This window comes from Podarcis erhardii, assembly GCF_964252035.2.
Source record: "Podarcis erhardii genome assembly, chromosome: 7".
Taxonomy (NCBI): Eukaryota; Metazoa; Chordata; class Lepidosauria; order Squamata; family Lacertidae; genus Podarcis; species Podarcis erhardii.
The window spans coordinates 17,993,670-18,007,212 of NC_138511.1; the positions used below are offsets into that span (position 1 = coordinate 17,993,670).

At 43.9% G+C, this 13,543-nt stretch overlaps 1 protein-coding gene across 7 annotated transcripts in view; it reads right to left on the reverse strand.

The window, feature by feature from the left end:
* PEX14 (peroxisomal biogenesis factor 14) overlaps positions 1-13,543 on the reverse strand; it is a 150,244-nt gene that overhangs the window by 8,729 nt on the left and 127,972 nt on the right. Inside the window, exons 10-14 of one of the 7 annotated variants that reach the window (XM_081871220.1) lie at positions 9,018-9,168; positions 8,486-8,530; positions 3,507-3,633; positions 1,799-1,960; positions 518-602 (exon numbers count right to left, since the gene is read on the reverse strand). The gene's annotated coding sequence lies outside the window, so the exon portion shown is untranslated. Of the gene's footprint in view, positions 1-507; positions 603-1,798; positions 1,961-3,506; positions 3,634-8,485; positions 8,531-9,017; positions 9,169-13,543 lie in introns of all 7 variants that reach the window. The other 6 variants (XM_081871219.1, XM_081871221.1, XM_081871218.1 and 3 more) reach the window with 6 other exon arrangements.

The window sequence follows — 13,543 nt, forward strand, 5'->3', positions numbered from 1 at the left end:
AAATAGGCTGGGGAGACAGGAACACATTACGTAAGCTATGTTTTTCTCTTAGAATGTGCCATATGCTCCTAGAAACACTACACATTACTCTCCTCCTGAGTGCTTAAAATGCACACCACATCTCTGGCCCAATCAACCCTTGCTACCTATAGAAAGAGCAGAGTGCAGAAGAGCCCATAACAAAGAATCTGCTGGCCTCTCTGCGCTGCCAAAAGGATCTGGAATCAGTGGCATAATCTGTGCCAAACTGAGTCTGCTGCCTTTGCAAGCATTCTCCCCCTTGGTAGTAAAGTGGGATTATGGCTCTTCTCTCTTTCAAAGACACCCCCCCCCCCCGTTTACTCTGCTGCTGCTCCCAGCCATCTTGTTCTTCAGATGTCATTATCTGAGCACACTCCTAATCCAACCTCGGAGCAGCGCAGAGTTTTGTTCTTGCTGGAGCCATGCCTATAGCGGATGCAAAAATTTTACATTAATGCTTTCTGAGCAGAAAAGATGTGCACAAACCCCCACACACAAACAATCCGCAGCTTGCAGGGCTCCCGTTGGGACTTGCTCAGTTCTCTTTGTAGGGCTCCCACTTCTCTTCAATAAAAGAGTGACTAATTTATGAGAGAAAAGGCAAATTCAACAAATTAACGCACAGCCTGCAGGCTGGAACTGGTTTCGCCAAGAGCCTGGGCCCTGCTTTACAGTGGTTGCATGGTGTGCCACACACCTCGGGAGCTGTGCAGGAGGCAAGGAAGGGTCTGAACCAATGCAAGCTGATCTTTGTGTCGTTTCACAGTTGAAAGGGGCTTAGCATACCCTCTAACGTTTATTCGATGAAAATAGGGACATCCCATTCCATAATGATAATTTGATTCTTTATACCCCACACATCTTACTGGGTTGCCCCAGCTACTCTGGGCAGCTTCCAGCATATATAAAAACCTAATAAAACATTTTAATTTTTTTTAAAAAAAAACCTTCCCTATGCAGGATTGCCTCCAGATGACTAGGGGGTCGGATAATTCCATACCCTCCAATATTTCTCCAATGAAAATAGGGACATCCTGAGGAAAAAATGGGACACGGGTGGTGCTGTGGGTTAAACCACAGAGCCTAGGACTTGCCGATCAGAAGGTCGGCAGTTCGAATCCCCACGACGGGGTGAGCTCCCGTTGCGCGGACCCTGCTCCTGCCAACCTAGCAGTTCAAAAGCACATCAAAGTGCAAGTAGATAAATAGGTACTGCGCCGGCAGGAAGGTAAACGGCTTTTTCCGTGCACTGCTCTGGTTCGCCAGAAGTGGCTTAGTCATGCTGGCCACATGATCCGGAAGCTGTACACTGGCTCCCTCAGCCAATAAAGCGAGATGAGTGCCACAAACCCAGTCGGCCACAAATGGACCTAATGGTCAGCGGTCCCTTTACCTTTAAAGGAAAAATGGGACATTCCGGGATCAAATCAGAAACTGGGGCGGTTTAATCAGGGACGTCCCTGGAAAATAGGGACACTTGGAGGGTCTGGGCTTTGCTGCCTGTGAAGACTGCAAGTTGTAGCTGCTAGTGGGCAGGCCTGAGGCTTATAAAGCCTGCAGGGGCCTTCATTATTCTACATTTTCAGCTTCCAAGTTTATAGCAGGAAAAAAGTACAAGCAGGACTCTATCCAGTTTAGTTGCTTGTTTTCCCCTCCCCCCCGTTTAGTTGCTTGCTAATGACTAGATAGCTCATATGCAATGCTAAACAAGGGATGGAGGAACCTATGACCAAAGGGTGTTATGTATTGTTACATTTGTACCCTGCCTTTCTCACACCGTGGAACCCATGGTGGCGGACGTGAGGTTCCCAGGTGGCCACCCATCCAGACTCAGGTTTTCTTAGCTGCAGCAAGGTGGTTGTTACGCTCACCAATAGTCAGCAGGGATGGGAACTGGAGTCTCAACAACTGCTAGAGGGCACCATGCTGAGGAGAGATGCTGACGAAGAATGACAAATGAATCGTGTTTAATGACATTTCACAGCCCCATTCGCAAACTACAAATATGAAGGGGGTGGATTTGGGCCAGTTTTGTGGGGAGGCACAAAATTCACTGCTGCTGTGCCAGAGCTGCTCCCAGTGGCTATTATTTTCCTTTCTCAAAGTTCCCATATAAGCAATGCCTATGTCATAATGTAGTGTTGGTCCCACTACATGGTCTTCTGGGAATGCATATGGTGGCTCTGGGGAGCAACCCCTACCCAGCTTTAGACTTCTCCACCCTCAAAGGTTGATGGGCCAGCCTCTGGTTTCATCATGGTAAAGGTAAAGGGACCCCTGACTGTTCGGTCCAGTCGCAGACGACTGGGGTTGCGGCACTCATTTCGCTTTACTGGCCGAGGGAGCCAACGTTTGTCCACAGACAGTTTTTCTGGGTCATGCAGCCAGCATGACTAAGCCACTTCTGACGAAACCAGAGCAGCGCATGAAAAAGCCGTTTACCTTCCCGCTGGAGCGATACCTATTTATCTACCTGCACTTTGATGTGCTGCCAAACTGCTAGGTTGGCAGGAGCTGGGACCAAGCAACGGGAGCTCATATGAGCTTTAGCATGGACAGTACCACTGGACAGACATCCATTGATACTTCAAAGTCTGCACAGGTTTTCTCTCTTCTCCTTGGCAAAAACATCATGCTCTACAAAAGTCCTGAATAGGATGCGTGGTCAAGCCAGGCCGGCTCCTGGTTCCCAAAGCAGCTACCGCCACGGCACATAAAATCCAGCTGGGCTCTCTCCGCCCCTTGGTCCCCCATGGCAGCGCTGGCGCTTCTTCCCTCCTCCCTGCTCTCCGGAGCCCGCCATGACCCGGGCAGCCCTGGTGCCCCAGGAGGGTGGCTGTCTCGGAGGAAGGACAATCCAAACTGTAAGGTGAAGTTCACGACAGCATGCACTGCTCACCGAAAAGCTGTTTCTCAGAAGGTTGCCTTACCATGCGTGCTGTATCCCAGAGCATGCTGCAGTTGCGCCAGTGTGCTCCCTTAAGCCCCAAACTGCAGAAGCCCCGAAGAGAGAGACATGCTCATTGGGGAAATGGCGAAGTTCGTTCCATGGTTGAGCTCTGCCCAGCGTTGGTAGAGAGTGATGACAAACTCCGTGCTCAGGTCCTGTGGTTTATGGTGTCAGTATAAAAGCTGCCCTGCCCCTGCTCTCCCTCCGGGTCTTCAAATATTATGTCATTTAAATGGAAAAGAAGAGAAGGCTAGCAATTATAACTGTTTTAGGGGATTTTTTAAACAGTATACCCTAAACATATCCTTGGAAATAGACATTACCTTCATGTTTTCCTTGGCATTTCTTCCTCCTGCCATCTTCCTCCATGGCAGGAGGTCTGCAGAGCATACAGGGAAAACAAAGAGCCACATGGGATATGATTATTTTCTGAACCTCGAAATAGGCCTCAAACAGTTACAGAGAGACCTTTCCTAAGAATCCTTAGGAACTGCTATTTCTCTGCAAGGAACATCTATACACTGAAGGGTTTTACCTTTGCAGTCTTCTGAAAGAGAGGTCTGGAGGGTGAGGCGGAGGGAGAGGTGGTGGGCTAGGGGGAGGTCGCTGGGAAAGGAGAAATTTCATTTTTTCTTCCCAGACAGGAAAAGACTTTTCTCAGCCTTGAAAGTCTAGAAAAGAAAAAGAAATGGGACTCATAGTACTCTCTAATGCCTCTAAGCTCAAGAGGAAATCACTATCATCACAGAATGCAGATGCTGAGAGAAATCCTACTTCACGTCTATCCTCTTCCTGTAACAAATGCAAAATGATCCAACCAGGCCTTTTAGCACTTTGGTAACCAAAGCCAGCAGAGGGAGGTATCACAATGGCTTCTGTAAATCTGGGGCTATCCCTGGAAAATAGGGACCCTTGGCAGGTCTCCTGAGGTGCCCAGATGGGAGACCACCAGGGAACCCATGATATGGTGCTTAAAATTATACAGACAAAAAGTACTATGTAAATAAATACATATGTTGTTGTTGTTTAGTCATTTAGTCGTGTCCGACTCTTCGTGACCCCATGGACCAGAGCACGCCAGGCACTCCTGTCTTCCACTGCCTCCCGCAGTTTGGTCAGACTCATGTTTGTAGCTTCGAGAACACTGTCCAACCATCTCGTCCTCTGTCGTTCCCTTCTTCTTGTGCCCTCAACCTTTCCCAACATCAGGGTCTTTTCCATGGAGTCTTCTCTTCTCATAAGGTGGCCAAAGTATTGGAGCCTCAGCTTCACGAATACATATATAGACACACACAAAAAAGTCCTGAATAGTATGGCACCCTGCTTTTCTGGGGTAGCTGGGTCAGAAAAAAATGTTTCAATAAGCATTGGAAAGTGCTTTGAGTAAAAGTTCCACTTCCTCATATACACATTTGTTGATGTCTACTAGGCCCTCTGGTCAAGCAGGTTACTGAAATAATACAAAAACCTACCCAAAAGTAAAAGCAAGAAAGTGTGAACCCAGCATTAATACATCTTTCATAGCAACTTCAGCTCCCCAGGGGGTGAGAGGGCATTGCCCACTGCTGGTCTACACAATGGCTGCCTTCCATCCCACCACAATGGCAGGCGAGATTTTGAAAGGGTTATAAAGAGATCTAATTCAAAGCTATTTTCTCCTAAGACTCAAAACAGGGTATCCACAATATAAAAATACTGCTCCAGAATCCTAGTAACCCCCTCATCTTAATCAAAAAACAATGGTAGCATGACATAGACTATGAAATAAACCCTACCCAGTGGAATAAACTGTGGTCTAAATCCATCTCCCCTTGAAACTTATCTATAGATGGTACCTAACACCACAGAAGTCAGCACTTATATATCAAGGAACCTCACCAAAATTCTGGAGAGGTACCTCTACAGGCACATACCTCCATATGTGGTGGGGATTGCCCCCAAATCCAACCCTTTTGGACATCATCCTACAAGAAATATGTGAAATAACTAGACAGGTATTAGAAGCCACCCCAGAACTGGCCCTATAGAATATTTTCCAAGACGATAACACACACTCACATTACAGAGAGCTTATAACCCAGCAGCATCATAGATAGACACTGGAGGGACCTGTCAGGAGTGAACATGTACCACTGGTACCAAACGGTATGGGAAACAGCCTTACTAGGAAACTTAAGCAACAAACTAAAGAACGGGGACAAACAAAAGTGGACACCTTCACCCCAGTGTGGCTCCCCTTTATTACACACACAGCCCAACAAGACAACAAGAACCCACCAAAAACATACAAATCAATATGGCTAACTTGACCCAACAACCCCATACCCTCACACACAACAAACAAAACTCACTGCAGTCAACTGAAGGCAACCAACCATATCCTGGGCCCTCAACCTCTCTCACTGCCAATGAAGACAAATAGAAAAAGAATCTACCCATGTGATACTGACACAAAAACCTCGTACATACACTATGTAAAAGAATGAAAGTTTACTACTCCCTTTCTCCCCCCCTTTTTTTTCTCTCCCCTTCTTACTTCTCCCCCAGCCTTATACTTTATACAACATTAAAGTCTCACATCAAATATAATTGATCTGTAGAAATGACTTTATGATCTGAAAATAGAAACAAAGTATGTACTTTTGTAACCCAAGAAAATCTTTAATAAAAACAATTTTTAAAAAGGACTCAAAATAGGTCCACCAATGGAACACCGAATCATGGCTTTGTAACCAAGGTTAGTCAGAAAACACCCACTGAATGAATAGAATGGACCTACATTTTTTATGCCCGTTTATTTCAGTGGGTCGGCTCAGAGTATAATTAACATTGGATGCCAACTCTCCGGATCATATCAGACTAATTTTTACTCACAACAGACCCACGGAAATTGATTAACCTGAGTTAGCTGTGGCATTAATTTCAATGAGTTGGGCTAAAAAAAAACCATTGTGTGCCTTGAGAATGGGCAGTGTGGACCCAATCTCTTCCAAAGACTTAAATAGGCAAAACCCACCAGGGTCCATATATAATAATCAGCAGAGCTGTGAACATCAACATAACCACGATTTTAGGGAACTGTACAAGGATATTTTGCAGGAAGGGGTACAAGTAGACACTACCATTTCACAAGCCCCTAATTTCTTTCCCCTCTCAAGCTTGTATGGGAGTCGGAGAAGGTTGACCTAGCCCAGAGTCAGGTAGCAAAAGGGTGCTGAAGCCCAAAACACAGTTCAGTCAGAAAACTTAACAAAGAGCTAAATTTGATATGTCCCAGCATCCTAATATATGTTTTATGACACGCCCTACCATATCGTTCATAACCAAGGGATTGCCACCTTCAAGATCTACAATATTTTAATCCAATCAACTGTGCTGAATGTGTCATGACCCCAGATGACCAGAAATTAAGAGAGTGTTCTGGTGATGTATGACACAGGCAGAGCCAGATTTAGGTTTGATGAGTCCCTAAGCTACTGAAGCTAATGGGGCCCTTTATATGTCCAGCTGTCCTTTGTCAACAACAATTTGTCGCTGTTTTTTGTGTTGAATATATGCTATATGGTAATTTATGGACCTAATAGATATCTAAAGCCATTTTATTTGTTTTTTATCTTATATTTTGGAAATGTAAATCCAGCTTTTTCCCTTTAATTTTTTTTTGGGGGGGCCAAGAGAGTGGGGCCCTAAACTATAGCTTGTTTAGCTTATATGTAAATCCGGCACTGGGCATAGGGTAGATTAAAGCTTAATTCTGACTAGGGCTGTCAGCCAATTAAAAAATACATCAGTTGATTAATTAGATTAATATTAGATAAGTAGTCAATTAACAAATTTGGGTTTAAGAGTAAAACCCAATAGGTGAAGACAGCAACAGTCTTTCCATTTTCAGAAGGATTCAATCATGTGTCACAGAAAAATATGAATGGACTTAGAAGAGGCACCACTTTCTGCATGATACCTTTTTCCAACACTGTGCTCTCCAGATGATTTGGACAACAACTCCCATCAGCCCCAGCCAGCACGGTGGCTGAGGCTGATGGGGATTTCATTCCAAAGCAGGCATAGGCAAACTCAGCCCTCCAGATGTTTTGGGACTACAACTCCCATCATCCCTGACCACTGGTCCTGTTAGCTAGGGATGATGGGAGTTGTAGTCTCAAAACATCTGGAGAGCCAAGTATGCCTATGCCTGTTCCAAAGTATCTGGAGGGCACCATGTTGACAAAGGCCATTGTAAGAGAAAGAAAGGGGAATGCCTCTTATGAAAATAAGCTGGCAAGCACCATCTTAAGTACCTTATAATTAGAGGCACTTTTTTAGTTGATTAAAAGAGACTTTTTGGAGGGAAATTAATGAACCTTACTGATTAAGACCACAGTCCTTTGCACATGGAAGTCTAACCACATTCTGTGGGACTTGCTTCTGAATAAACCTGCACAGGATTCCACTGCAAATCAATTAAACATTGCACCACTAATTATAAGCTATCATTTTGGAAAGCGCAGGAAGGGGGGGTGTATTAGGGGAGGAAATCCGAGCCTTAAAATTAACCTGGCACCATACATTTCTCCGATGTAGTCACTGCATCTCAGTCCTCCATCAATGCCCTAACACTTCCACGTTTCTGGCTCTTCTCTGAAATTTGGATGGGTGTGTGGGAGAGAATTACACCATATAGAAACATTTTCTCCCTGCTCTTTTGTTTTTGCTAGGAATCTTTCACTTCTGTTTCATGTCAGCAATCTGCCTGAGCCAAGAGACAAGTACAGGGACGCAGAAGCTCATATAGAGCAGGGTGGCTCCCAGCCACACCTTAAAGGTGCACAGTGCCCTAGCTAGCACCCTGAGAGGCGCTCCTCAACGCCTTCCTTGGCACAGCCATCCTTTTGGCACCGGCTGGGACTCCTACACTCAAACTGAGGCAAATGCAAGGGTTTTGCAATTTCTTGGGGAAAAGTGAGAGGCAGGCTGCCTGCGGGCTTCAGACAAAAAGAGCTTTTTTGAGATCTTGTTCTGCTCTTAGCTAGGAAAACAGCTGCACTGCACAATCAAGAGTGTGGGGGTGGGGAATAAAGGGAAAATTGCCGACATCTTCCACTTTGAAGAGAGCCACTCCTAGAAAACATTTAATTTATGATACATGGTCTGGAAGATTTCATGTTGCTACTGAAGTTTCCCAAACTCGGGATGGGGGGGAATTCCACCTCCTGAATTAAAATTGGAGGCCCTACTTACACAAATATCCTACTTTTATATCCCATCTTTCCTCCCAGCTGCTCAAATAAACATTTCCCTCCTTATCCTCACAACTACCCTGTGAGGTAGATTAGGCTGAGAGATGCTGGCTGGCCCAAGGTGACCCAGGGAGGTTTATGACCTAGTGTGGATCTGAATCCTAGCTGCCCACTGGTCCTAATCCAACACTAGCCACTATACCACACTGACTCTCAACTCACACCCCCAAAATATACATTTGGATGAAGGCCTACCAGTCATTTAACAGAGACTAACCTTCTGTGTGTGTCCATAGGAGCCCCTTGTTATAGAACCACCTGCCTGTGGGAGAAGGTCATTTTAATTGGGTCTGTATTGGGAACACCTGAACCACTTTCCAACACAGGAGGCAGTGGAGGCTGCCTCTAATGGGTGAGGTGAAGTGCTAAAATTTACATGGGCTGCATCCAATGCTGGTCCTACTCAGAGTAGACTTAGTGAAGTTAATGGTCATGCCTAACATAGGCCCATTCATGTCACAGAGTCTGCTCTGAGTAGGACCTCGGTTGGATACAACCCCAAAACACTAGATTTGCTTGAATATAACATTTAAATCATATTAGCAGTGCAATCAGATACATGCCTACCTGGTTTACTCCCAGGTAAACTGATACAGGATTTCATCTTAAGTGCGTTTCACTGATTCCCTCCCCGCACCCCGCTCCTCCTCCGAATCAAATATTTAAACTGAACTGCTTTTGTCTACTGGGGGTCCAGTTTTTAATGCCTGTTCCAGTATTTTAACAAAACCTGGGGGGGGGGGGACTACCTGTGGGTCTCCCTTTCTCAAGAACGCCCATCTTCTCCGCTGCTTGTCCGCTGCTGCCTGTGTCCGTTTGGTTGCCTCTCCCTTTGGACCCAATCCCTTCTGGGAGAAGGGAGTAAGGCATGTGGAGGTCACTAACACTTCCTTGCTGAATCTGAAAGAGGCCAATCACAGGAGCAGCAGAGGTCAGAAGGACCCAGGAACTTGCAGAGCGGCTATGGCATGTGCCTGATAATGAGAACTACCCACGACATCCCTGATCTACTTACAGAAAATTAAAATCAGCTTTTCCAGCTGCTGGATCCAGCAAATTCTGCGGAACTACGAGACGGCCGTGGGCTGATATCTTCCCCATCCATTTCTTCTGCCCCTCGCCAGTTAAACTGCCCTCCCTGTGATTGGAAGAGTCTACAATCTGCATTATGAGGTCATCAACTATTATGGAGAGACAGACATACTATCAATCCAGCACTAAGATTTTGCCCATTTTATGCTGGGGTTTAATTATAAGGTACTTTGGGAACAGTTAACTGGGGAAGGAGTGTATAAATGGCAATAAATGAATATGCTGCAAAACAAAAGATCCATGAGCTATTTACCCATCCAAACAAGGACCAGCAACCCCACACTTGATTAGCCAGGGAGTCTATACTACAAATCCTGTGACTGGTGTGTCAGGGCCCACTGCTGGGATAGCTTTACTATAAAGTAAACAGAAGTAGCAATGGGGACCATGTTAATCTGACAAAAGTATCAGAAATACTTTTTTTTTTAATAACCAAAGCTGGTTGAACTTAAATACTTTATTCAGCCTAGGTGTGTAGGCTGTTCCACAATGTTCCACAAATCACACTTAATGTAGGTTAAATGTTAAATAGAAACTATTTAGTATATATAATATATATATATATTACTAAATAATAATAATAATAATAATAATAATAATAATAATTCCCCGCCCTTCACCCTAAGGTCTCAAGGTGGGTTGCAACAATTAAAACACAATGTTAAAAACAGATTAAAACAATTTACAATCTCAGAAATAAGGTGGGTCCTAAAAATTAGAGCACTCTCTCTAGGGCATTAGATTTTTTTTCTAATGCAAAAGAATTCCAATACAAATTAATTGACCCTGATTTAACCCCCCCCCCTCCCTGAAATCCCACATCACGGGTAGGTAGGTAGGTGGATAGATAGCTGTGATTCCTGGGGATAATCTCCCCCCTCCCCGAAATCCCACATCACGGGTAGGTAGGTGGATAGATAGCTGTGATTCCTGGGGATAATCTCCTGGAAAAAAAGTTAATTACAACTTTGCAGCTTCCCAAATTTGAGTCATATTGTGAATCCAACAATTATGTTACTAATTCATTTTATGAAGCAATATCTTTAGAATTGTGCCACAGAGGAAAAACATACAGTAATATAGTAGTGGGAAATATTTCATCTTATGTCACTGATTATGATGAATTTCATAAGCTGGCTTGGGACCCTAAAGTCAAAAGGTGGGGTAAATATTTTTTTTTTAAATGGAATAAAACAAAATTAAGTGCACAAGTTCTGGAAACACAAATCAGAAAGCGAGTACTATTTCCTAACAATTGCAGTTGTTCTCTCCAGCACTGTAAATACTGGAGGCTCAGCTGAGTCTTTTTGTCACCTAAACCCCAGTGGGGCTGGTCGTGGCTAGAAACAAGAAGCCTTCTGTACATGCTCTAAAGCACTCTTTCTTGTTCAACTATTCAACTAGAAATAGTTGAATATCTGATAGACAAGGCAAAGATATGTACAATGTTATAACATGCAGAGAATAATATCTGCAAAGAAATCAGAGAGGGGAGCTGAGGGAAGTCCTTGGTGTGGGGGAAGCGGAAGGGATAGCCGGGGGGGGGGGAATAATGTACCGGTAATTGATTATTTCGATTGATAATTTGGTATGTTGAAATTGCTTAATAAAAAAAATATTAAAATAAAAAAGCACTCTTTCTTGGAATTCAAAATAAGCATAGAAACTATCAATCTCACTCTCTCACACACCTTTTGGAAGAGTTTAGCTAGCTACTTATTTTGGAAGAGAGGAAGAAGCAGCTTATTTCCTGTAAGGAGATTTCAAACACACTGTGTGTGTGTACACACACATACATACATACATACATACATACATACATACATATGTACACCTGAGAGCCCGAGCGGGAATGAAGAATCCCAAGGCCATGCAATTGTCCTTGAATCCAAGACTGCAAGACTGAACAAGGACGGCTTTCCCCCACTTTTTGGCAGGGACTTTTTTTAAACAAACAAACTGAAGAAACGCTGAGGATTTAAGTAAACAGCAGAAGATTTATCTGACAGGCCAGCTAAGGAGTCTCTCTTCCCTCTCTCCCCCCCCCCCCTTCACAGACATGGCTGAGAGTTCACATTGCCCAACTTCTCCAAAAGCAGCACCTCATCAATATACTACCCCCCACATGAGAGACACCCTGTCCAAATGCAACAGACAAAGCTCCCCTCCCAAAAAGAAGGCTGATATTTTCTTGACGGTGGCAAAGCGTGTGTGTGAGAGAGGGGAGCAAATTTGCTCGCCCATAAAATGACTCTTCACCCATCCCCCATTCCTGATCTCCAGATCTCTGTAGTTACTAGAATAAAACATTTTCACATGCAACAACAACAACAAAAAGGGCCGTAAATTGGATGGAAAAAAAAAAGTTTGGTGTACTGAGCAGGCTTCCTTTAAAGTTCAATCCTATGGATTTGGATGGGAGTTTCTATCAGAGAAAATGGATTTAGGACAGGTTTGCCTGGCCCCTCTCTTCACATTCAGAAGAGGTTAAAGCCATTTCCTACATGACCAATTATTTCAGAGCAAATTGAAACAGACACTGTCCTCCTCTACTGACCCCCGTGAACAGACACTGGACATCAATAAATACTTTTTTAAAAAGTTTAAAAAACAGAGTGATGCCAGTAATAAATTCGCATAACCTTCTTAAACCGTGTTAAGATTTCCTCAGAAAGTTACCTCAGAAAGGAAAACTCAGAGGGTTTTCCCAGAGGAAAAGGGAGTTCTTTATTACACAAGGATTGAGAGTATTGCCTCTCCTTCACCCAAATGCACTTCTATGGACTTTATTTAACTTTAAACTCTTTTCTTAGAAGAAGCATGGGTTCTCCTCAGGACTCCATGCAGTTCTCTCAAATCACCTCATGAGGCAACAAGCAAGAGAACCTCCAATTTTAGCACACGTGATGCCATCTTGAGTAATCATCCAAAGGACTACTTAATGCTCTTCAAACTTCTTTGTGTAAAGAAAGACCCTGACAGAAAAATCATAATGTAGCAACTTATGAAAATATAGATAATGAAATATAGTCTCAGTTTTCAGCATCTTGATTAATAACCCTCCATTGTTGTTGTTTAGTCATGTCGGACTCTTCTTGACCCATGGACCAGAGCATGCCAGGCACTCCTGTCTTCCACTGCCTCCCGCAGTTTGGTCAAGCTCATGCTGGTAGCTTCAAGAACACTGTCCAGCCATCACGTCCTCTGTCATCCCCTTCTCCTTGTGCCCTCAATCTTTTCCAACATCAGGGTTTTTTCCAGGGAGTCTTCTCTTCTCATGAGGTGGCCAAAGTATTGGAACCTCAGCTTCACGATCTGTCCTTCCAGTGAGCACTCAGGGCTGCAGGGCTGATTTCCTTAAGAATGGATAGGTTTGATCTTCTTACAGTCCATGGGACTCTGAAGAGTCTCCTCCAGCACTATAATTCAAAAGTATCAATTCTTCGGCGATCAGTCTTCTTGATGGTCCAGCTCTCACTTCCATACATCACTACTGGGAAAACCATAGCTTTAACTATATGGACCTTTGTTGGCAAGATGATGTCTCTGCTTTTTAAGATGCTGTCTAGGTTTGTCTTCACTTTTCTCTTCAATGCTTCTGTCATGTGAGGAGAGCTTTTACTCTCCCCAAAATCATACCCGCTTATGAAAAATATATATCCATTAACTTTTAACTAATTGATCCACATAGACTATTTAGTGAGGGATATATGTTTGTGACTGAACCTCCAAATGTTCCTGAAGGGTGAAACTCTATAAAGAAGGGGGGGGGGTTGAGAAAAGAGAAAGAGGGAGATATTATCTCAAAAGTCCTGCTTATTACCCACAACCCTGCAAAGTGTGAGTGTGTGTGTAGATTGCTTGTCCCAAAAGACAAGCTGCAAAACTACAAAAATAAAAGTGGGTTGCTGAGAGTTGGAGAAATCTCCTTTTCTAGAAAGGCCCGCTTCGTGCTCACTTCTGCCCCATTTCAAATATTTTTACCTTATTTGGATAAAATATATTATTTTTCTAATGGAAGGAAAGCTTCCCCCTCCGCTCTAAAGAGTTGGTTTTCCCCCTTCAGTCCAGCTGCCTGCCTTTATTAGGTTAATGTTTGCTCCCTTTAGTGGGGGATGAGATTGTATTGGTGGTGTGTTCCCCTCAGCTGAGAAGCACAGCTAATCACACACAATTCAGGATT